This window comes from Microcaecilia unicolor, chromosome 6 (assembly GCF_901765095.1).
Source record: "Microcaecilia unicolor chromosome 6, aMicUni1.1, whole genome shotgun sequence".
In the NCBI taxonomy this organism is placed as follows: Eukaryota; Metazoa; Chordata; class Amphibia; order Gymnophiona; family Siphonopidae; genus Microcaecilia; species Microcaecilia unicolor.
In genome coordinates this window covers 24,248,599-24,269,863 of record NC_044036.1, presented here as the reverse complement: position 1 = coordinate 24,269,863, position 21,265 = coordinate 24,248,599, and the positions used below count along the sequence as shown (strand labels likewise).

The window sequence follows — 21,265 nt, the reverse complement described above, 5'->3', positions numbered from 1 at the left end:
GAAGCACAGAATTATCGTTGGATGCCTTACTACGACTTAGTAAGAGGACCACTGAGTGTCTGAAATGTACTTATGTAAAAGACAAGATCTGCATTCACTTTTCTTCCACAAATGGTCTGGACCAGATCTTCAAATGATCTTATAGTCTTTAAGGCACAAGAGAGTGGTGGAGACCCCATCCCAGCATTTGGTTTGCTTGGAGGCAAGTCTTCTTTCTACTTTTTATTTTGCTGGGATACGAGATGCAGTAGCTGTGCTTAAATGCAATTGCTAATCTTTCTGTTCAGTTGGAGTCCTTTTAACAGTAAAGATTCCACATTTGGAAAACCAGGCTGAGATGTTAAGCACCTGGAGTTGATGGAAAAGAAGATTGGGGAAAAATGAAAAATAATTGTCTTTATATTTTCGAAGTTATCAATATATTATTATAATAGTAAAGCATCATGAACTTTGATTTGTTAATTTCCCCAAATTGGCTATGTTTACTCTAGAGAGCTGCATGGGAATGGGGTTTGTGGGAATCCCCTGGGGATGGATGCAGCTCCTTCGGGGTTCCCTCAATGTACACTACAATACCTTGACTTCATCCAAGATGCCAGGGCTGGGTGGGAGCTGGAGTGACGAGGCTTCCTCTACCTCTTTTTGAATGACTAACTCCTAGCCTGTCCTCAGCTGCTGACTCAGCTCCAGTGCGTTCCCCATCACTGGCGGAAGGGACAGGCAGGGGGAAGCAGTGCTGCATTTTGGTTTTTGGGTGCACTGCAGACAGGACAGAAGGAAGGAGTGGGTTTGGGGAAGCTGCTGTTAACAGCCCCATGTGGTGCTTTGCAGTATGCCCACTGCCCTCTTCGCAGTGCACACCAGGTGTCAGTTCCATATTGATCTTTAGGGAAGTAGTTCTCAGCCCAGTCCTTTGGACTCCCAGCCAGCCAGGTTTTCAGGATATCCACAATAAATATGCATGAGATAAATTTGCATACAACAGAGGCAGTGCATGAATATGAAGCGCATGCACATTCATTATGGACATCCTGAAAACCTGACTGGCTGGGTGTGCCCTAAAAGTGTGCGTCTTACTCCTCTCCTTGGAGAACTGGGTTCGATTCCCACTGCAGCTTCTTGTGACTGTGGGCAAGTCACTTAACCCTCCATTGCCCCAGGTACAAAGTAAGTACCTGAATATATGTAAACCGCTTTGAATGTAGTTGCAAAATACCACAGAAAGGCAATATATCAAGTCCCATTTCCCTTCCCTTTCCCTTTCCTGGAGGCAGAACAGCTAGTCGGGTTTTCAGGTTTACGCCAACAAGTATGTAGGAGATTGAGAAGCACTGCCCTAAAACAAACAATTCTTCACCAGCATCATCTCCACTCCTGAATTTTGCAGTGCCAGGACCCAAGAGCAGACTCTGTACTAGAGAGTTGCAGCATGGGGACAGAAATTTCACCCATCCCAGCCCATGTTTTTTTTGGGGGGTTACATTTGTACCCCGCGCTTTCCCACTCATGGCAGGCTCAATGCGGCTTACATGGGGCAATGGAGGGTTAAGTGACTTGCCCAATGTGGCCGCGCAGGCTTCTACATGGAATGTTGCTAGTGGAATAGCAACATTCCGTGTAGAATCTCCAATAGTAGCAACATTCCATGTAGAATCTCCAATAGTATCTATTTTATTTTTGTTACATTTGTACCCCGCGCTTTCCCACTCATGACAGGCTCAATGCGGCTTACATGGGGCAATGGAGGGTTAAGTGACTTGCCCAGAGTCACAAGGAGCTGCCTGTGCCTGAAGTGGGAATCAAACTCAGTTCCTCAGTTCCCCAGGACCAAAGTCCACCACCCTAACCACTAGGCCACTCCTCCACTTGTTCTTGAGGATAGATGATCATAGCTAGGACCGCATATAGTAGATGGACTTCTGTTTCTGCACAGACTTAAGAAATAACTGCTTGATATTCCTGACTGGTTATTGCCCTCTTACTTGGTGGAGGGTTCTGTTTATGGGGACATAGGAAATTACTTATGGGGACAGGCGGGGACGGAGAAGATTCCTGCGGGGATGGGTGGAATTTATGTTCCAGTGCAACTCTCTAGTTTACTCCCCTGGAGTAATTGAGGAGGTATATGGCTGGGAACATGAAGATCCCTGAGCCGGTTCTCCTTTTGCTGGTTTAAAAAGACTGAGGAAACTTTGTAGGATTTCTCTGGTGTCTATTATTATTATTAGTTTAAATTGAATACAGGATTTTGATACAGATGAGAAACGTGTTCTGGCTACATTGATTGATTGCTAATCTCACAGAAGAGATGTTGTCCATTTTATCACTGAGACTGTGCTGCTGCTGCTAGATGGGCCTTTCAACTTGATTTTCCTTTTAAATGTGTAATCAGATATTTTGTCTATCTATCTATCTATCTATCTATCTATCTATCTATCTATCTATCTATCTATCTATCTATCTATCTATCTATCTATCTATTTTGAGACCTCTCACTTCTCTTTTTGAGTTAGGTTGTTCAAGAAACTTTGGCTGCTTTTAGATGTTCTCAACTATGTTGTCAGCAGGTTTTCTCGCTACTTTTCTTATATAAAATATGCATTAGATATGTTTCCTGTTATTGTGTAACTCCTCCCCCTATAAATTTGTTGACTGGTTTTCACTTTGGTCTCATCTGAACCCGTCATTGTTTGCAGTATAAGATTGTAAACCCTACAGGAACAGGGAAGTACCTACTGTGGCTGAATGTAACTCGCCTAGAGCTACAGTTGAAAAATTAATCCAAAATCTCTTCCCTTCCCTTTATAGGTTTATTTCTGTGGTTTCTGCTGCTTTTGTAAGTGATAATTCTTTTCTTGATCTTGTAAGTTAAAATGAAAATAAGTAAAACAAAACAAATATAAGAGGTAAAATAAGGAGTGTCCTAAAGTGGTAAAGAATCTGGTGATGTAAAATAAGTAAGCAAATAAATAAATAAATTGACATGTGAATGCAAGTCTGATTTATTTAGGCAGGGAACTAAGCACTTGGCCATCCCACTGGTGTTAACTTGATCAGTGTTAAAGAACTGCTAACTGAAGAGGTCAATCACATTTCTTTAAAACACTTGATAACTAATGATCTTGGATTGTTGTCATTAATGTGATAAGAGTTGCAGAAGAGAATTTAAGAATTGTGTTATACTCCTGATGTGGAAGGATGACCCATAGAGATATTACTGCAATACTACTGCTAAGGATCTTTGGGCACCATTTTGAATTAAGGCACTGATCGGAGCGGCCATGGAGGAGGATCATGGCCACCTGGGAACAGTACCCACCGATTCATACCCATAAGTCTTTTTTTTTTTGGGGGGGGGGGGTTGAGCTGTAGTACAGCTTGCTTTTCTATCGCGGGGGGGGGGGCAGCATTTCTTGCAATGGGCAGTGTTATTGGATTGGGGGAGGTTGAGATTGGCAGGTTGGAGGTGGTTTTGGTTTGAGCATCAGGGGTTGGGGATCTGATCGGGGGGGAGCACCATCATACCTCCAGTGGTACTGAGCTACTTGGACTGCCGCCTCTTTTTGAGGTGGTAGGTTAAACTGCAGTATTGGCAGTATTGAACTGAGCACTAGCTGTTGCAGCTGGCCACACCTCTGTCCGCCCTTATCACACCCAAATGCTGCCCACTCTTGAGTTAGGCAGCTAATACAGCATTTTTACCATGCAGTACAGTTAACATGGTAGATAGTAGTGTAGGCCCGCACTTCCTTGCAGTAAAAGGCAGCTTAATAACAGACCCTTAAATACTTTTTGAAAATTGACCTAACTAAAAACAGACAAAAATTGCCTTAAATACAGCAGATCATTCTCTCTTTAGCCATTATTGGGTCAAGAACTGCACGTTCTGATACTATCACTATAGATTTAAACTATTGAGAAGGCCATCCCTCCATCCCTGCTGCCAAAGTTTCAAATTTTGTGCAAAGAATTAAAAGGTCCTGCTTCTGTTTCAAGTTTATAAAAATAATAATAATAAAAGATTAAAAGTAGTCCCCTGCTTTCAAGTTCCAAGTTGTGAATGACTTTTGGGGGCTGCTTCTTGTGTGACTGTTTCTTGGTTTGCCCATTACCTTGCCCAGTTGTGGTGCAGTTGGGTTGTGGGCGCAGTAGGCGAGCGATCTACTGAGTTCAAATTCTACATTGAGATTTCCGTAATGTAGCAGGTCTGTAAACGAGTACCTGGCTGAGTGGAAAGAGCTCCTAAGACTCGGGCCAAAACAAGCAAATGCTTCTTGTCAGGTTCCCTGGAATAGTGAGCAGCAGTTGTGAGAAGAGCACAGAACTTTCCAAGAATGTATGACATCAACAAGTCAGCTAGATATTGTGGCTTCTTATGATAGTGTTGGAAATCGGAAAGAGTTCTAAAGTTAATTTCATCCACTCCACTGGAAACCAGCACGGGGATTGTAATAGAGGAGAAACGTGGTCAAAACGTATTCTTCCCTAACAACTGGAGAATTTTGTGACTGCTCAACTGTATTTATTTGGATTTTTGCTCACACCTTTTCATTAGTAGCTCAAGGTGAGTTACATTCAGGTTCACTGGATATTTCTCTGTCCCAAGAGGGCTCACAATCTAAGTTTGTACCTGAGGCAATGGAGGGTTAAGTGACTTGCCCAAGATCACAAGGAGCAGCAGTGGGATTTGAACTGGCCACCTCTGGATTGCAAGACCGGTGCTCTAACCACTCGGACACTCCTCCAGTGTAGTTTGGTGTTGATTTGTTTCCCATTTCAGACGACTCCTATGGCTTTCTAAAACACTTCTCTGCATTGTCAATTGAAGCCACATAAATGAAAGCACAGTTTGTGCTGAGGTCAGGTACTGTAGCGTTTATGGTAAAGGGGCTCATGATAAAAATTGGGCTTTTTGTATGCACTTTAAATGAATTCTAAACACTATCAAATTCTTTCGGCTCATTCTTTCCATTGCATGTAAACACTGGAAATATAAAGCAGATTTTCAAAAGCAGGAGAATAAAGCACTTATTTTTTTTAAATAAAAATTAAAGAAACATTTGTCCCACTCTTGAGACCTAACCTCTTGACAGAGCATGTCTCATAGCTTTTTAATTTGAGGTTTGGCTAATTCTGTGCATACGGGTTAAAGGAGCCGTGTTCAGTTATCAGAAACCAATAAACCGAGACATTTTTATATGCAAAAAAAAGGCAGAGAGTAAATAATTGCACTGGTGACCAATACTGTAATAATCCTGTTTTACAATATGCACTTGACGGGTTGTAATAGTGCTAATTGAAGAGACTAATTCACACTTGCTTCATTCTATTCAAAGACAAAATCAGCAGCTTGTTTTGCTTTTGACCAGATGGTCCTGATGAACACCTACTGTGCACTTTAAGTGCTTTACTAGAATTACAAAGGCCGGGGGCTGCGTTCAACTCAAAATGATTTCAGAAAAGGGGGGGGAACCCCCCCCTGCGTTCAATGGATTTGGTGCAACTAAATTAATTCTAGTGGACCCATTACACATTGAGCCCCCTTTTCAAAGTGCTGAGTCTCCTTGTTTGTTCTGTAGCAATGAGAAAGTGAAAGGCAGATTACTGCAAACAGAAATAAAAAAAAAAAGTGTTAGAAAAGGGAGAAAAGAGGCCTTGAAGCTTTTCATATCATTTGAAGGCGGTTTTTTTTTTTAATGCGTTATTTTTGGGGAGGGTGGATGTATAAAAAGCCAATTGGGAGGTTTTTTTCCCCCCTCTTTTAAAGTGCACTAGTTAAATGGGATGAACGTAAAAGCAAGAGCAACAGTTGACCGAGTTTACTGTGCTAAAGCTTTGTGCCTCCGGATGAATCACATTCATCATATTCAGGGCTTTACATTTTAATGCCCGTGCAGGAGGAGTTTCAGGACCTTGCGTTTTGTTTATTTAGGATAATTGTGGTTCTGCATTTTCTTTTTCAGAAAGCAATTGCTTCGGAAGTCTAAAATTCTGACAAACTTGCTTTTGCTTCTGCATAATTCTTTTGGCCATTTAAAAAAATGGGTGTGGTTCATTTAACATATGGGAGAGAGGGTTTAGTTTTGAAGAAAAGTTTCAAATATAAGAAATTTATAATCAATGGAAAGCTAACATCTTTTATCCCAGGATATTCCGAACTATAGATCTCTGTGTGTATATTATACACATCTAAGTATCATATTGATAATTTCATGAGTGAAATAAACACCTATATGTTGCAGCTTGAAAGATGTGAGAAACGTTGAGGAGATGAGTGGGTGGAAACTGCAATTATTATAATTCATTTCTATAGCCCTACGAGACTCGCACAAGATAAGGATGGCCTGATTTTGTAACAGACACTTATGTGTGAAGTCCAAAAGGACACCTGTTTTATAAAGGCAGCATAGGTACTTATGTGCCTTTGTAAAATAGGCACCTAGGACCAAGCCCTCTAGCATGCAAATGATGAAACAAGCGTTTAGGGAGAAAGTTATCAAGCTGCGTGTGAGGGAATGAGTGGTATTGCAGCAGGTTTTCCTATGAACACTCCCTCACTGCTGTTGAAGTTCAGCCACCTTACAGCAGGTGGCATGGAGGTAGTTAAATGCCCTGGCGCAGAACAGATTAGGAAGGTGTGGAGGGAAGAGGTCTCTAGGCAGGAGGCCTTGAGTGAAGGAATCCTCCCAGGTATTGGTTGGGCTGCAGTACCTGTGGGGAGTAAGGCGTGGCCCTAGTTCAGAGGTTTGCACCTGGTGTCAAGAAGTAGATGCCAAGTGCTTGCGTGAGAAGAAACAGACTGTTAAGGTAAAAGGTTGCCTTTTTTTATTTGTGAAGACCCTGGTCCTCCTGGGTGTTCTAGTTGGAACCCGGCCTGGATTTATCTGTGAGTAATTTGAATTGTGCTAGAGAAGCTTGGCAAGACAGAATTGTTAAAGAGATGTGGAAGTGATTTGTCAATGTGGTTGTTACCCAGGTTTGAGCCCGAATGTGTGACAGGAACAGACTGTGCTACTTTGATTGCTTGTTTAATAATAAAGCTGTTATTTTGACGTACACTACACCCTGCCTGTGTCTGTGGCGGTTCCATGCCTGTCCGTCAGCCATGCTGCCACAGTGCAGTAAAAGGTAGCCTTTGTAGAAATATGCTGTCCCTTGCTCTCAGTGAAATACAGGCCAATGGCTCAGGCTAAGAACTAGGCCTGTAAAAATCAAAGATCATCTATGACACAGATAGATTTCACTGCAGCAAATGCTGAAATGAGGTAATTGGGAGCAGATAGAGGGAGGGAGGGGGGGGGGGGGGGAATCTGCTCTGTAAACAATAAGGAGACCGGCACGTGCAAGAATTCATGAGCGAAGATGTTTTGGCTAACGGAAGATAGCAGTAGGTCAGGTGCAAGTAGGATGAGAACATCCAAAAGGGGGGCTAGAGGAAGGCTTGGGACCATGTGAAGTCATTCTTATCAACTGATAAGGACCAAAGAGTTCTGGTGAGAAAGCTAGGGTCCATTGGGATGAATAGAGCCAGAAGGGTATAAAAAGGGCAGTCTGAAGGGTGTCATGGCAGAAGGCTGAAGAGAGAGATCAGACTGCACCTGCTGTGTGAAATGTTGTCCCTTCATGATCCAGAGATGAACGCCTACTTTGCCTGTACTGCCTGTGGTTAAGATACTGATGCTAATAAACTATATTATTATATCTACTGACTACTGGGTTTCTTTCTAATTATGGAGCTTGCCACTGCCCAGACTGTGTAAAGCAGTCATGAGCAAATACAAGGTCAGAGTAATTAAGTATTTTGAGGGAATATGCAGTCCTTTTCAGGGTAGTAGAAATCCCATTGCTTCCGCTGCCCAAACCGTTCTGGCAGACCCTATTATAATCAGCTTTTACTGCACCTTGATTTACCACTGCAGTTACCAACCTGCAATATCTTCGCACTGCAGGTTGCTGACCCCTGTGGAAAAATGATAATGCTGCTTATGAACCACCTTGCAGTGTTCTGGTGTTTGGTGTACAGTGGCATTGACACAGGATTATTATCCCCAACATTACCCCTGACGCAGCTTCGGCAAAATGGGGTTTCCCTGTTGGGTACGTGGGATTCATGGCATACTGGCTTCCCTCCTATTGAAGAATGTCAGGTTTCTTCCCTGGAAGCACTGGGTTTGTGAGCCCTTGGACCACTACCGTGGAGCGGCAGTGGCAGGCAGGGTCACCTTCAAAGCAGAGACGAGGCAAGGCTGGACTGGAACCCCGGACTGGAGTTCTGCACTGGAATACACAGGACTGGAATGCACCGGACGGGTGCGCACTGGAGTGGAGCCCACTGGACTGGAACACACTGGACCTAGGCTTCACCTACGCTTCACCACAGTTCCCTGAGGGTTGAGCCCTCAGGTTCGGGCAGCCGGCAGGGCTTACAGGAAAACCGGAACTGGAACTAGCAAGCAGGAACAGCAGGAATCAGGATACAGAAGTGCCCCCAGGCACCTAGGCGAAAGCAAGGCAGACAGGCAGGGGATGTCCGGGTTCCGGCATTAGTCAGGTCTGGCCACAGGCAGAGAATATCCGGGTTCAGGCAGCAAGTATCAGGGTTCAGGCAGAAGTTGGGTCAGGCAGCAGGCAGAGAATATCTGGGTACAGGCAGCAGTCAGGTCAGACAGCAGACAGAGAGTAGTCAGATTCAGGCAATGGTCAGGTCAAGTAGCAAGACTATGGCTGGAGCTCCAGTAGCAAGGAGTACTGGCAGCAGACAGGACTAGGGCTGAAGCTCCAAAAGCAAAGGAAAACAAACACAGGAAAACTAGTAAAGCTGTACATAAGCTAACTAGTCACAAGCTAGAAACTCACACAACACAACATACAGGAGAACTAGTAAACTAATAAAGCTGTACACAAGCCAACAAGAAAAGCTATGCCCAAGCTACTAGTAACAAGCTAGAAACTCACACTGAACTGGACAAGGTAGCAGTGCACAGAGCACTCTAACATACCACGGACCTTAGACGATGCAAAGGCCAAGGCTGCAGTCTCTAAGTGATTAATAAAGCCTTTCAACACCTGAGGAGCAGCTGCAGCCATCAGTAAGCAACTATGGAGGCCGTCCAGGCACAAACAAGAGAGACAAATCCGGCAGCCTGGCAGAACCGGACCGGACTGCGCTAAAGTCTGGAATGGGTAGGAACAGCAAGACAAACTATGGCAGCCACTGGCTCTGGCCACCAGCGGGTGAGAGGAGCACAAACCAAGGAGCAGGCAGAGCGCACACAGAACATAGAGAGACTTAGAATACTTAGGTGCAGCACAGAGGAGCAAACAGAGCCAGGCTGGAGACAGAGGTAGAGCTAATTCAGGCAGCACCCCCAGGTGCAGTAGAGTGGAGTAATTAGAGCCATGCTGGAAGCAGCCAGCACACAGAAGGAAAACTACTCCAGAAAGGATAGGCAGAAGCCAGCTTAGAAGCTGACCCCCAGAAATAAGGTAAGTCTGAGGGTGATCATGGCCACAGACGTGACAACAGATGAGTGTTATGATAGCTATATTAGTGACTGACGTTTTCTGTTTCCTGTGACCATACACTTGCGTTTGTGACTCTGTGGGTCAGTTAGATAAGTCATTTTGTGCACTCTTTATAGTGTTTTTTGACCTGTGACGGTGAGCTGTGCCCACGCCTTATAACTGTGGTTGGCTGGGTGGTTCAACTGATGTTTTTTCTCCACTTTTTGTGTGGGCTGGAATGCTGTTTTGTCCCAGAATTCTGCGCATTTGTTATTGAAAGAACTTTTGAGCTCCTGCAAGGCCGCGTTGCTGATCTGCAAGGGCAGGCTTCTAGATGGAATGTTGCTAGTGGAGGAGTAGCCCAGTGGTTAGTGCAGTGGAACATGGGATGTTGTTACTATTTGAGATTCTGGAATGTTGCTATTACTTGAGATTCTACATGGAATGTTGCTACTGTTGGAAATTCTACATGGAATGTTGCTACTATTGGAGATTCTGTTGCTACTATTTGAGATTCTACATGGAATGTTGCTATTCCACTAGCAACATTCCATTTTTAGATTGTGAGCTCTTTGAGCAGGGACTGTCTTTTCATGTTTGGTGTACAGCACTGCGTATGCCTTGTAGTGCTATAGAAGTGATAAGTAGTAGTAGTAATGTAGAAGCCTGCCCTTGCAGATCAGCAACGCGGCCGCGCAGGCTTCTGTTTCTGTGAGTCTGACATCCTGCACGTACGTGCAGGACGTCAGACTCACAGAAACAGAAGCCTGCGCGGCCGCGTTGCTGATCTGCAAGGGCAGGCTTCTAGATGGAATGTTGCTAGTGGAGAAGTAGCCTAGTGGTTAGTGCAGTGGAACATGGGGTGTTGTTACTATTTGAGATTCTGGAATGTTGCTATTACTTGAGATTCTACATGGAATGTTGCTACTATTGGAGATTCTGTTGCTACTATTTGAGATTCTACATGGAATGTTGCTATTCCACTAGCAACATTCAATTTTTAGATTGTGAGCTCTTTGAGCAGGGACTGTCTTTTCATGTATGGTGTACAGCGCTGCGTATGCCTTGTAGCGCTATAGAAGTGATAAGTAGTAGTAGTAGTAGTTGTGCCACTAACATGGAGTAGCGTTGCTAACCTGCATTAATAATACAGCTGCCAATGCAGAATGCAGTCAACTACAGTTCTGGGCTGTAGTTAATTATTCTGCCTTGTTTACCATATTGGCAGACAGCATCTTCAGTAACTGCATAGCACTTCCCATTCCTTCCCTGCCTCTTAATAAGAATTTCTGTGTTAACATTCATTAAAACTAATGATATGGTTTAGTAAATAGGCTCCTTCGTGAAGTAACATAGTAAGTAACAGCAGATAAAGACCTAAAATTCAGTCTGCCCAACAGTCACGCTCATTATCAATTCATGATTAAATCAACAATGAACTTGATATTACATATTTAATCATGGTCTTTCTTTGGTGTTTCTGGGACATAGACCAAAGCCCATTCCAGCCTATCTAATCTGTCTTGTCATTTGCTGGACCCAGACCATAAAAGTCTGCCCAGCACCTCCTGGATTCTGGCTACTGAAGTTGCCATTGAAGCCCTTTAAAGCCCGTCCTAAACTGGATTGCCATATACAGAACACAGACCTACAGCATCTGCCCAACACCAGCCTTGGTTCTTCATAGCCGGAGTCGCCATCCAAGTGTCACTCACATATCCACAAACATGCAGCCATTTAAGTTTTTTTTTTGTTTGTTTTTTTTAAATACCATCATTTACATCCCATGCCTTTCTGAATTGTGTCACTGTTTTTGTCTGTACCACCTCTCTTGGGAGGGCATTCCAAGCATCGACCACTCTCTCCATGAAAAAGAATCTCCTGACATTACTCCTAAGTCTACCACCCTGCAACCTCATGCCCTCATGCCACTTCTCTGGAAAACATTTGTTTCTCTGTTTACAAAACACCTTGGATAAAATGCACTCAATAGATATGTTGCAGACCTACCCTACCAAACCAATGTTAACCCCCAGAACCCAAACAGTTACGACCTGACTTTAAAAAGGCAGGCAATGTGCCCCATAGTTTCAGTACACTTTCTTTTGGGAGATGCGGAGGGGCATTTTCGATATGACATCTAAGTCCGACTGTGGATGTTTTACTCTAAATGTCCAGAATTTGAATAGCAAATCAGTCATTTGCTAAACAGCAAAACGTCTATCTTTTTTCCCCCAAAATGGCCACTTGCTAGATGTTTTTTGTGCTCTGTGCATTTATCTTTTTGGTCCATTTTGAAAAAAAAAAGAGAGAGAGAGACCAAGTGAAAAGCGCACAAAATCAAGCTATTAGGATGGTGGGAGGTGCCATCATTCTTAGTGGACTGGCCACATAAACATCCCAGCAGAGCAGTGAGGCACCCTATGGGTCAGTGCAGTGGACTTCACATAAAAGATGCTGGTACATATCTCACCGTTACCCGCTTTTATTGTATGGTGAGCCCTCCAAAACCCACCAAAAACCTTCTAGTATAGTACTACTACTACTACTATTTAGCATTTCTATAGCGCTACAAGGCGTACGCAGCGCTGCACAAACATAGAAGAAAGACAGTCCCTGCTCAAAGAGCTTACAATCTAATAGACAAAAAATAAAGTAATCAAATCAATTAATGTGTACAGGAAGGAGAAGAGGAGGTTACAAGTGGTTACGAGTCAAAAGCAATGTTAAAGAGGTGGGCTTTCAGTCTAGATTTAAAGGTGGCCAAGGATGGGGCAAGACGTAGGGGCTCAAGAAGTTTACTCCAGTCCTTAAGTCCTTAAGGCTGTAGGTGTCACCTATATGTGGGTACAGTACATTTTTGGTGGGTCTCAGCCCACTGCACTAACCATTAGGTGACTCCTCCAATCTAGTTTTTTGTAGACAATAATAACCTGAGATAAGATGAACTACTTAGGATTTGTTATGATTGGTAACGGCTAATGATTTATTTTCCATTTCAGTAAAAGCACATGCATAGAAGTGATACTAGCATATGCACTGTTGTACTGGTCACCACAAGATTTGACCTAGGCAGTTGTTTTCTTTTGGAGAAACATCGTACATTGGATGACCACTTCAACTGATAATATTTCCACCCACTTTTTATTTTGGGTAAATTGGTCAGTAGGTTTTTCCTTTCTTTGTTTATGGATTCAATTTTTAAAAAGAGGCAAACAACCATCAAAGATAATAACATCAGACAGTCAAATATATTTATAAGCAGTGAGGTGCTAATGAACTAATATTCTCGAAAAGCAGGCTTCCAGTTAGGAAAAACTAATTTAAATAGAAAAGGAAAACAGTCCATGAAAGTGTTTTTTTGGAGAAGGAAAAGAGTTTAAAACATGGCTAATTAAAATGATGTGTAAAATTGTTTGATGTAAGCATTGTTACTACGTAAAAAGACCAACTTCAAAGACAAACAATGATTAAAAATGGATTAATGTGATAACAGATTTGCATTAATGATTTTGCTGTTGTGTGGAGGGGAGATGAAAGTCTCTTGTTTCCATTAATTAGGTAATTTATTCCACAAAGAAGAAGAGTTTATTTTATATAATGCTCTCGCTGCACTAATTTCCTAATGGTGTAACACCCACTGGCTGAAGGGTAGAATTGCTTGTGTTAATGTTTTAGAAATTTTCTCCCAAATTTTTGAAGTAATTTTGCATTTTCCAAGGACAAGCAGTCCATATTCTTATATGTGGATGATGTCATCCATATCACCCGGTGTGGAGCTTAAGCAAATACAACTTTATGAGCATGCGCAGAATCCCCACTGCGCATACGCAAGTGCCTTCCCGCCTGCCATGACAGCGCAGGACCATCAGTCTTTTCTCATCCTCAGTGAGGAGAGGATGAGATTCTCCTGTGCTCCTTACAGTGTCTGGTGTGTGAGCATTATTTTTTTCGGTTTTGTGTCTCCCCTTCAGGTTTTTTTACCCTGATTTTTTTTCATTTTCTTTTCTTAGGAAAGTTGCTGTCCCTTCCTATATGGGTTTAGTTTGATTTCCCCCACTTCTGAAGAGACGCTTCTTAAAGTCTCCAATGATCTGTTCCTGGCCAGATCTAAAGGTCTCTATTCTATCCTTATCCTTCTCGATCTATCTGCTGCTTTTGACACTGTTGATCTCAGCCTACTCCTTGACACGCTGTTCTCACTTGGATTTCAGGGCTCTGTTCTTTCCTGGTTTTCTTGTTATCTCTCCTAGCGTACCTTTAGTGTATAGTGGATCCTCCTCTACTTCTATCCCACTGTCAGTTAGTGTACCTCAGGAATCTGGCCTGGGACCTCTTCTTTTCTCCATCTATACTTCTTCCCTTGGTACTCTGATCTCATCCCATGGTTTTCAGTATCATCTTTATTTATTTATTTGTTGTATTTCTATCCCACATTTTCCCACCTCTTTTCAGGCTCAATGTGGCTTACAATACATCATGAGTAGTGGATACAAGAAGAGAATAGACATTTGGTATTACAGAGGATTTTGGGTTACATGTTAATGATAAAGCGTAATAATGATATAACAATAAAAATATTTTTAAGCAGTTTTGGATACATGTGGGGAATTTCACATATGTTGATCTTTGTGATATATCTTGTTGAAGAGATGGGTCTTCAGTAGTTTGCTGAAGCTGGTTAGTTCGTAGATCGTTTTTAGGTTGCGTGGCAACGCTTTCCAGAACTGTGTGCTCGTTTAGGAAAAGGTTGATGCATGCATAAGTTTGTATTTTAGACCTTTACAGTTGGGGAAATGAAGATTGAGGAATGTGCGAGATGATTTTTTAGCGTTCCTGGGTGGTAAGTCTATTAGGACTGACATGTAGGCTGGGGCATCTCCCTGGATGATTTTATGAACTAGGCTACATACCTTGAACGCGATGCGTTCTTTGAGTGGGAGCCAGTCAAGCTTCTCTCTTAGGGGTTTGGCACTTTCATATTTTGATTTTCCGAATATGAGTCTAGCTGCAGTGTTCTGGGCTGTCTGGAGTTTTTTGAGTATTTGCTCTTTGCAGCCAGCATAAAATGCATTACAATAGTCTAGATGACTGAGAACCAATGATTGTACCAGATTACGGAAGACGGTCCTTGGGAAGAATGGTCTTACTCTTTTTAATTTCCACATTTTTTGGTTGTGTTATTCGCGTGATTTTCAAGTGTTAGGTGCCGATCAATGGTAACTCCAAGAATTTTTAGGGTGTCCGAAATTGGTACGTTCAGTTTTGGTGTGTTAATGGTGGTAAATTTGTTCGTATTATGTTGGGAGATGAGTATTAGACATTGGGTTTTTTCTGCATTAAGTTTTAGCTGGAATGCATCTGCCCATGAATGCATGATATGTAGACTTTGGTTGATGTCGTTGGAAATTTCCTTTAAATCTTGTTTAAATGGGGATGTAGATCGTTACGTCGTCAGCGTATATGTATGGGTTGAGGTTTTGGATTGATAGTAGTTTGGCCAAAGGTATCATTAGGTTGAATAAGGTCGGTGAAAGGGGGGATCCCTGTGGAACTCCACATTCTGGTGTCCATGTGGCTGATGTAGACGAATTTGATGTCACTTGATATGAGCGTGTGGTTAGGAATCCCTTGAACCAATTGAGAACGTTGCCTCCAATACCGAAGTAATCGAGGATGTGTAGTAGAATTCCATGATCAACCATGTCAAAGGCGCTCAACATGTCGAATTGTAGAAGTAGTATGTTCTTGCCGGTTGCAATCATTTGTTTGAATTTAGTCATGAGCGTAACTAGTACTGTTTCGGTACTGTGGTTGGAACAAAATCCTGACTGGGAGTCGTGTAGTATTGAGAACTTGTTTAAGTAGTTTGTGAGTTGTTGGGTCACCATCCCTTCTGTTATTTTGGTTATTAAGGGAATGGATGCCACTGGCCTATAGTTGGTTAGTTCACTAGCATTTTTCTTTGCATCTTTGGGTATGGGGGTGAGTAGAATGTGTCCTTTCTCCTTCGGGAAGAGTCCATTTTGTAGCATAAAGTTCATGTGCTTCATTAGGTCTATTATAAATTGTTGAGGGGCCAATGTCATAAGGTTGTTTGGGCATATGTCTAGTTTGCAGTGAGATTTGGCGAATCTTTTAAGCGTTTGGGAGATGAGATCCTCCGATAGTATCTCGAATTCGGTCCAAGTTCTATCTGCTGGGTATACTCCAAGGTCTGGGTCTAGACAATCTAGGAGTACAGCATATTCAATGGGGCTGGCAGGTATTTTGAGTCGCAGTTGTATGATTTTCTCCTTGAAGTACTTCGTGAGGTTGTCGGCTCCTGGTGTGTCCTTACTGTTGTTTGTGACTGGTGTGGTGTCTAGTAGTTTATTCACAAGTTGGAAGAGTTTATGTGTGTCCTTGTAGTTTGGTCCAATTTCAGTTTTGTAATATAGTCTTTTTGTTTGTCTTATGGTATATTTATATGCTGATGACTCCCAGATCTACCTCTCCACACCAGAAATCTCAGCCGAAATCCAGGCCAAAGTATCAGCCTGCCTGTCTGACATTGCTGCCTGGATGTCTCAGTGCCATCTGAAACTAAACATGACCAAGACTGAGCTTTTGATCTTTCCCTCTAAACCAACCTCTCTTCTTCCCCCAGTCTCCATTTCTGTGGGTAATACTCTCATCCTTCCTGTCTCATCAGCTCGTAACCTTGGGGTCATCTTTGAATTTTGCATTTTCTAGCTAATAAAAGGTCCTTTGAGGATATGAAAAATCTGTGTGTGTTGGTGTTTTCATGTTAGAGGTACTGTTATTGGTACCTTTTCTGGTGGAATCAAATACATGGTTTTTTGCAAGTGAGGAGTTGGCACAGAAACAGAATGGAGGATGTAAGGCAAGCAAACGAGGAATGAGAAAAGTGGTGTTTATCCTGTAAACACCTATTTTACCTTTTAAAATTGGTGGTGTTTTAAAAAAACTTTTATTATTTTTTTGTTTTTATTGGCGTTGGGTGGTTGAGACCTAAAATCAGAAGCCCTAATGATGTCTTGGAGCATGATTACTAAATGTGTGGTAAGGTTTTGCACTTCCTGCACTATAGCAGCAAACGGAAAAGACTGTGCATTAACTGTTAGGAATGGGCCCAGTAGTTACTGCACAGAAACATTTCTTTAGCGTGTGGTGTACACCCATGTTAACTGCAGTTAATCATGAGGAGCTGATAAGTGCACCCCTGCTAACTGATGACACGTGGTAAGTACCATGCACTGACTGCAGTATGAAGTCCACACCTATTCTCTGCCTATAACCTGCTCAGTCCTTGTTCCATACCTCGGCAAGCAGTGCTGGATTTGTATTGCACTGGCTGTTTTTAGTGTGCTGTAAAGAGGCCACTTTATCTGTAATTTTATTGGATGCCACATCACTGAGATGTGAGGAGGCAGTATAGAAATAGTTTGTAAAATACTTACCGTATTTTTCGGACTATAAGACGCACCGGAACATAAGACGCACCTAGGTTTTAGAGGAGGGAAATAGGAAAAAAAAAATTTTCCTTTTTCCCTCCTCTAAAACCTAGGTGCTCCGGTGCTTCTTGTCCGAGTTCGGGATCGCCCTCCCCTACTCACGTCACGCGATGTTCTCTGGTGGTCTAGTGACGTCGGGGCAGGAAAGAGCCCCTTCTTTCCTGCCCAGCGCGCTGCTCTCCGTCCTCCTGTATGTATGCTACCTGACGGTCTCGGCGAGATTCAAAATGGCTGCCGAGACTTCAATTCTCGGCGGCCATTTTGAATCTCGCCAAGACCGTCAGGCAGCATACAGGAGGACGGAGAGCAGCGCGCTGGGCAGGAAAGAGGGGGCTCTTTCCTGCCCCGACGTCACTAGACCACCAGGGAACATCGCGTGACGTGAGTAGGGGAGGGCGATCCCGAAATCGGACCTCGCTACCTTCGGACTATAAGACGCACCCCCCCATTTTCCTCCCAAATTTGGGGGGAAAAAAAGTGCGTCTTATAGTCCGAAAAATACGGTAACACCAACTATTTTAGAGCTGTTTATCAAGTTCTTCTGTAATAATAAAACCCACTTTCTTAATCCCAAATATAATTGTGAAAGTGCGGTGCCTTTAAAAGTGGCTTCGTTCTTCCCGTACTGTGCCGCTCCTGTTTTGGGCTGTATTTCAGGAAGCCAAATGTCCTATCAGTTCAGTACAATGTTTATATTGCTGAAAGGAACTGAGGAACTGAGTTCGATTCCCGACCCAGGCAGCTCCTTGTGACTCTGGGCAAGTCACTTAACCCTCCATTGCCCCATGTAAGCCGCATTGAGCCTGCCATGAGTGGGAAAGCGCAGGGTACAAATGTAACAAAAATAAAATAGATACTATTGGAGATTCTACATGGAATGTTGCTACTATTTGGAGATTTTACATGGAATGTTGCTACTATTGGAGATTCTACATGGAATGTTGCTATTCCACTAGCAACATTCCATTTAGAAGGCTGCTCAGGCTTCTGTTTCTGTGAGTCTGACACGTGCAGGACGTCAGACTCACAGAAGCAGAAGCCTGGACGGCCACATTGGTGATCTGCAAGGGCCGACTTCTGGAATGTTGCTAGTGGAATAGCAACATTCCATGTAGAATCTCAAATAGTAGCAACAGTGGAGGAGTGGCCTAGTGGTTAGGGTGGTGGACTCTGGTCCTGAGGAACTGAGTTCAATTCCCACTTCAGGCATAGGCAGCTCCTTGTGACTCTGGGCAAGTCACTTAACCCTCCATTGCCCCATGTAAGCCGCATTGAGCCTGCCATGAGTGGGATAGCGTGGGGTACAAATGTTAAAAAAAAAAAAAAAAATGGGGCGGGGGTCTCCCAACGATATCCCTTGCTTTCAGGACTGGTTGTGTTGCCCTGTTAAGGGATTGCATGTTCTGAAAACATGGAGCTTATCCCATCTCGGATCCTTTGCGCATAATTTGAGTTCTTGATGGGTTCGAAGGCCTAGAGGAGTCACTAGGATGAGTAGATGTCACTGCTTTCATTCCTGATAGTGGTTTGGTGTTTGTAGCTTAGCGTCTTTCCTTCTAAAATCTCCAGGATTGAAAGTAGTATGTTGCCGTATAGTACACATAGGGTATTCTTCATATGATTTTCACGTCTTGTAGTATTTTTGCAAATGCTTGTTGCACTCTGGAGTATTTTATTCATAGGCATACTTTGCCTGCTTACTTTGGTGGTGTTGGGAGAGGGGGACAGGGACAGTGGGAGAAGGGGAAGCAGTTCATCATTAGCACCAGCAACATTTAGGGGGGGGGGGACCCTGTACGTCCACCACAGACTATACCTATGGTTTTATTGTTTTGTATACATAACATCTTTTTATTCAGAAGTACAGCAATACCGTTACATTTCATTATAGTGTCACACAGACTATTTTCTGAAAACCAGATGCTTATACAAATGTGTAAAAGGCCTATTCCTACAAAACCCTTGGTCTTGAGAATTAAAGTAAAGAATTGTGAAGGGTACTTTGGTGGTGTTGGGAGAGGGGGGTCAGGGACAGTGGGAGAAGGGGAAGCAGTTCAACATTAGCACCAGCAACATTTAGGGGGGGGACCCTGTACGTCCACCACAGACTATACCTATGGTTTTATTGTTTTGTATACATAACATCTTTTTATTCAGAAGTACAGCAATACCGTTACATTTCATTATATTGTCACACAGACCATTTTCTGAAAACCAGATGCTTATACAAATGTGTAAAAGGCCTATTCCTACAAAACCCTTGGTCTTGAGAATTAAAGTAAAGAATTTTGAAGGGTACTTTTTTCACACGTAGAGCTTTTTTTTCTTTCTCTTTCTCTATTTGCTGTCCAGGGCAGAAATCCATTAATATGGTGCCTATGAGGTAAAGTGACCCCATAATCACAAGAATAAATTCTTCCCCATGTTTTAAAAAAGGATATCAGAGCTCACAGCAAATATTTGCAAGAAGTGGCAAAATGTATGCTGTGCTTTTGTGGTAGTTTCGTGACTCTGCAGAGGGCTCCAGGATTCTTTTAAGGTTTTTACAGCTGCAAGGAAAAAACATCTATTCCCACTAAAGCCAGCTTTGTTTAATTTTGACACTGACTCTCCCATGCAGCTTGCACCAGGCACTAGATTAGATGCTGCCAAGATGAAATTTGTTTAAAGTTGTTCACTAGTGCAGCTGTTCCCCTTTTGTGGATGAATAGGTTAAGTAAAGAAGACACAGCCAAAATAAGCCAACCAGAATGGTGTCATCTCACCAACCTTGCATGGCCCAGAAAAGGAACTTAAACACACTCTGTTGAGTAACTGGGCATACTCATGTTTGCAGAAGCCTAAAATTTACATAGTACGTTCTATTGAACTTGTACGACTTTGAGGTTCCAAACCTCTAAATTGTTTGAAGTTGGAGATGGAAGAAGTATTTTCGTATGGCTGGATTTGTGTTGTGTGCTGATACCTGCAATGCTATTAGATTAAATTAGTTTTTATTTCTTTCCATGATATCTTAGATCTCTTCATAGAAAGGGTGGTGGAAGTGTGAAATGTCTTTCCAGAGTAGGTGGTGGCTAAATCGGAGTTTAAGAGGTAGGAGATAAGAACAAAAGATCCTCTGTTGCTAAAAGTATAAAGCGCATCAGGTAGTAGTATATGTTTAAATGTTCATAGTGCTGTGCTTGACCAATTTAACGGTAATTTATTTATTTATTTATTTGTTACATTTGTATTCCTTATTGTCCCACCTATTTGCAGGCTCAATGTGGCTTACAATAGTACCGTAGGGACGTTGGCCAATTCCGGTATAAACAGTTACACAGCGATGTTATGGTAGAATAGGGTTCATGTGAAACTAACATATTAGGGAATCATATAGAGGAAAAGTTAATTTATGTCCATTATGTTGTTTGGTTTCGTTGTGTTGCTGGGTTCAGGTATTTAAGTAGGGTCGGTAGGGTATGCCTTTTTGAACAGGTAAGTTTTTAGTGATTTCCGGAGGTTTAGGTGGTTATAAGTTGTTTTCACGGCTTTTTGTAATGATGGGGCATCCAGAATAAATGATAAATTGCTGTGTTGCTTGGTTTATTTGGCAGGCTAAAATCACATAAGTACATAAGTATTGCCATACTAGGACAGACCAAAGGCCCATCAAGCCCAGCATCCTGTTTCCAACAGTGACCAGTCCAGGTCAAAAGTACCTGGCAAGATCCCCAAAAAGTACAATACATTTTATGCTGCTTATCCCAGAAATAAGCAGTGGATTTTCCCGAAGTCCAGTTTAATAGTGGTCTATGGACTTTTCCTTTAGGAAGCCAGCCAGACCTTTTTTTAAACCCCGCTAAGCTAACCGCTTTCACCACATTCTCTTTCAATGAATTCCAGAGTTTAATTACACGTTGAGTGAAGAAAATTTTTCTCCAGTTTGTTTTAAATTTACTACTTTGTAGCTTCATTGTGTGCCCCCTAGTCCTAGTATTTTTGAAAAGAATAAACAGACGATTCATGTCGATCCGTTCCACTCCACTCATTATTTTATAGACCTCTATCATATCTCCCCTCAGCCATCTTTTCTCCACGCTGAAGAGCCCTATCCTCTTCAGCCTTTCTTAATAGGGAAGTCGTCCCAGCCCCTTTATCATTTTCGTCGTCCTTCTCTGCACTTTTTCTAATTCCATTATATCTTTTTTGAGATGCGGTGACCAGAATTGAACACACTATTTGAGCGATACAAAAGCATTATA

At 42.6% G+C, this 21,265-nt stretch overlaps 1 protein-coding gene across 3 annotated transcripts in view; it reads left to right on the top strand.

Moving 5' to 3' along the window:
* Positions 1-21,265, top strand: part of FAF1 (Fas associated factor 1) — a 716,909-nt gene that overhangs the window by 289,141 nt on the left and 406,503 nt on the right. The window lies entirely within an intron of this gene.